The sequence below is a fragment of the Nothoprocta perdicaria genome, unplaced genomic scaffold, assembly GCF_003342845.1.
Source record: "Nothoprocta perdicaria isolate Ctin4 unplaced genomic scaffold, notPer1 scaffold_171, whole genome shotgun sequence".
NCBI lineage: Eukaryota > Metazoa > Chordata > Aves > Tinamiformes > Tinamidae > Nothoprocta > Nothoprocta perdicaria.
The window spans coordinates 1,468,264-1,473,012 of record NW_020454883.1 but is presented as its reverse complement, the minus strand read 5'-3'; positions in this window follow the sequence as shown (position 1 = coordinate 1,473,012).

The following is a 4,749-nucleotide window of genomic DNA, read 5'->3' as shown; positions in this document are numbered from 1 at the left end:
AGTTTCCATGGAAATGGAAGTAGAACAAGCCAAGAGCGGTGGTGTAGCCAACTTCAGCTGCTGGCTTCAAGTTCTTGCTTCTGTTTCCATGGAAATAGATGCCAAATCAGCAAAAAATAAGGTAACTTGTTTTAAAATACTACAGTTTTAAAGGCTTGTCCTTATTTAACCTCTGTCAGGAGGATTGCTGGTGAGGGGAGGCAGCCAGAAACTGAGTGAAAACTTTCAGAGGCTATTTCAGCTGCTGGCTGCTCATTGAACTCTGCAGAGAGCAAATTCACAGGATAGCTACCGATCTTCAGAAATATTTTGTAATTTTCCCCTTTGTGGTAACTAAAATATTTTTTTCTACTAGCTTGGATAGTCTTGATGGCTTCTCAGAGGCCAAGCCAACTAACAGCTCCTGAGCAAAGCAAGCATGTCATTTTTGCTGTCTACTTTGGCCGTCTTTGCCTCCAGCAGTTGAGAAAGGGCCTTTCCATTCTCAAGCTACAATATACAAAATATCATCATTTCAAAAGCAGGATTTTGTGCCTCCAAGTTTCAAGAAAAGCAGCAAAGTGGCATAAGCCCAAGGAATTCCCAACAGGGGTTTTCAACAAGCATTCCATTTTCTTCTTTCCTAATCTGAAAAGGCAAAATTTCACTCAGATGAAAGAAGCTAACCATAACCTATTGCATATAGCAAAATGTGGATTGGGAAGCATGGAATGAACAGAATATAACCAACAAAAATCTGCTGTAATTTCAAGAACTGAAATTGCATCTAGAACTCTTTTTATTAGGACTAACTTTAAAAGATTTTTTTTTAAGGGTGGGGACTGGCTTTTAATCCTGAACTGTTACAGCAGTGGAGCTGTCCTGTAAATAAGAGTATCACTTGGTGGGAAACTGTGTCAGGACAGAGATTAAATCCATCGTTCTCTGAGCTGTTGTACATTGGGACTATTCCCAGATGGCCTCAATCTCTTTCTTCCCCACACCCCCTTTACTTCCATGCTCTTCAGGCATTTCTTTAATAGGTTTCAGACACACCTATGGAGATAAATTATATAACAGGCAACTTGCAGGTATACATATTTTTAAAACATCTTGACTGGCATTTAGGAGGTGATAAAAGTAATTCTAATGAGACATTTCTTCATTTGCAGTGCTGCTTTTTTTTCTTCTTTTAAGGACATAAAGCCCCATCTTGCAAGGGCACGTGCTTCACTTCACACACTAAGTGTATTCCCTTGGGCAGATGAGAGAGTAAACAAAATGAAGAGTGCAAGCCAATCTAATTTTGAAGTGAATCAGGCCTGGATTGGGGCCTCAGTGTTGTTCAGCTTAAGTATTATAAGGAATGTACTCATTTTCTGGTTGTTTTCTTATGATCTTCTTTGAAGAAATCCCAAGAAACATCCCAAGACCTACAAGAAATTGCCAAAGAAGGAGTTTTTCCTTAAGTAACCTTCTAAAATATGGGAGACTATTTTCTTCTTCTTCTTCTTCTTCTTCTTTTTTTTTTTTTCCTTTTTCTGGTTCATGCAATATCTTCAGATTCAAGGAACTTGCTCTGATTGTTTTATTAGACACTTGCTGGTGCTACTGTGCTGTGACTGTTTTGAAGCTAGTTTTGAGCTGATGATAGGTTTGTACTTCAAGTGGGAACCCCAATGCAGTTAGCCATGGATCCTTAATGACCCCTTGCAAGTATTTTCCATGGAAAAGCCTTAGTGTCTACTGGAGTGAAGAAAAAAAAAAGTCAGAGAAGCGAAAGATACTGCATACTTTTTAAGGGAGGCTGAGGGAGCTACTGCTCCTGCAAGTGTTTTTTTAATTTAACCCTCATTGCACCTTTTCATCTTTCCCTTATACAAAAAATCCACACTCTTCAGGCTTGCAACTGCATTTCCAGGTGTCAAGGTCATTCACCCATGTAAATGCCATGCACCCTCAACAGTCCTCATGTGCATTTTGATTTGCAATGGTTAAATCCCACCGGGAATCAAAAAGGAGTCTTTTGGCAACTTCCCTGCAAACAGCTCATAGCACCAGGGCATGACTCAAGGGAACATAAGAACAAACTACAGGAACAGCAAGATGTGGAGCCAAAGCTGAAGAAAGAAAAAAAAAAAGAAAAGAAAAAAGAAAAAAGAAAGAGAGAAAGAGCAAGGTATGACACGTGGTCCTTGGGGCAAGAATTACATGCCTGCACTTTTCTGCGGATTTTGTAACATGAGCAAGGCACCCTAGCAGCTCTTGCTCCATGAGGACGCACTTTGCTCCATCTCAGCTGTCCCTCCATCCCTGTGCCATCTCTGTGTTGTCCCCGGAGCTGGACACATTTTAGATGGAAATATCTAAACCAAATATGGGCCAAACACGGCTTTTCATGTAGATCAGTCTCCCTCAGAAGGAAATCACCCATCAATGGACCTCAAGTTCTGTACCACAGGCTTTACCCTCTTTGATCCGCTTCTTGGGGCAAGTTTTTTCTCTCCAGACCTAGCCCAATGAGATCCCCCTCCACCTGTGACTTCATCAGTTTGTGACTTGCAGATCTTAGGAGCTCATGAACTTTGCTCATAGGGGTCACAGCATAAAAAACAGGTCACCACTTTTTTTTTTTTTTTATCTTCTACTCCAGGGTGGGTAAGGCTGCCTTGTGTATAGTTTATTTCATATACCTGACTGTATTTTTAAGCTTTTTTATTGTTTGTACCAATGGTATTAGTTCTGGAGGTTTTTGCATTAGAAATAGAAAGCCTGTGGTTTTCACAGCACAGATGGGAGATAAAAGCATCATAATCACAGAGCAGGGTCAATGAGACTTTTTCCAGGAAGATGCTAAAGGCATTATTTGGCATTAACAAAGAAAGGGATAATTAGAAAATATGCAAAGAAGGCTTTATTCCTGTAATTAATTTCAAACTTGGAAGTTCCCTGGTGTTCTTCTGTTCAAAAGTGACAGCATACGAGCCATATCAGAGAGGATATATCTTAATCATAAATCAAAAACGAGGCAAAAATTGAAGCTTGTGTTTTCACTGACTTTTAAAGGAAGAAAAAAAAAACTGTAATCAGGAGCTGATGTGCATTCCGACTGTACAATAAGAAAATACAATAATAAATAAGTATTGACATGTTGCATGAAAGGGAAGAAGAGGGTGTACCCAGACTTGGTTTCTTGGGAGATAGGGCATATGCCTCCTGAGAAAAATAATGCTTACAAGTAGCTTTGATGGCTTGAGGCTGTGCCCATGTTTGCAGCTGTATTTTTTTTTTTTTTTTTTTGCATTAATTTTCTGCAGTTACTCCTAGCACTGCTAATGTTAGCAGTGATGGAGAAAGAGTTTAGGAAACTTTCGAAGAAGTAAGTCTAAATAGCTCTCTTTTAGGAATAGCAGTCATAGATGTCTTGGTTCTAGCATTGCTCCCACATGGACTTCAGCTATTTAGCAGGTAATCTTAGCATCTTACTCTGCAGTAAGTTCAAAAATGGTGAAAGGAAATGGGTTTTCATAGCTTTCTACATATTTTTTTTCACTTCTGTGCCCCAGCCCATGGCATCTCGAACATGTCAGGAGTAGCATTTTCCTTTGTGCAAAGAGCTCACTTTTGAATGCATCAGCCTTGCTATGAAAGATGTGGTTAGATAATTTTAGCACTATTGTTTCTACATAGAAATCCTGATTCCCTTCAAGGCAGGTGATATTGCACTCAGAACCAGGCATTTAGTATTAAATTGTTCTGTTTATATTGGCAGCTTTACAAATAGGGTTTTTACTTTAGTTTGGGTTGAACTGATATCACAGGCTTTATCTTGTGGGAAGTGTTGGCTTGACTGGTGATTGATTTAGATGGAGATCACTCTCATCATGCATCTCATACCATGAAGAATTCACATCCTGCACACACTTGCAAGGTCACTTTTGTATATAAATATATGATATATATGATTCTAGAGGAATCATCCTTCCAGTTACAATATAGTTTACAAGTTTGTATGTACCATGGCTAAATTTTTCACACCAACATGTGTACATACACAGACATGCATGCACACTTCTTTTAATCGTATTCACACTCATTTGTTTATGAGGTCTATTAGATCCCCTTTCTTACAGTCATTTCTAGCTTTATTTAACTCTGGGCTTCAGCTTGTTGGCAGACAACCTTGGCATCTTGCTTTGCAATTGGATTAAAATGCAGACAAAGGTACAAAGCCTGTACAGAAGTTCTCTATGGCTTTATTATTTTAATAGCTCATTCAAAAACTATCCCTCTTCTTATTTATTAGCTTGTTTCAGGTGCTACTTTAAGATTTCTTTGCTTAATGCAAATAAATGTGTGTATGACCCTGCTACCAAACTGTACACGAGTCAGAATATGCAGCTAGTATTCACTGGTGACAGTTGTACATTAAGCATGCATTTCTCAGTACATGCATGGAGTGTTTTTAGGCAGTATCTTCTTTTCCTATTTCTTGCTAATTTCTAAACCTGGCTTTCACTGCGTGAGCTTCAAACGTTGCTTTCAAGCAAGTGGTGCTATATAAATATTCCTGGAAATAGTTCTTATACATGATGAAATTAAAAAATAATTCGTGTGTTCCTTGAAGAAATACCTTATGGAAATGGTAATGCTTTTCTTAGCACGTAACCGTATCCAGGGAACATTCCTGTATTTGCCATTCCAAATTTTTACAGTGATGGCTTCACTCAGGGTAGATGAACCACTCTTTCCCTTCCAATAAAATTATTT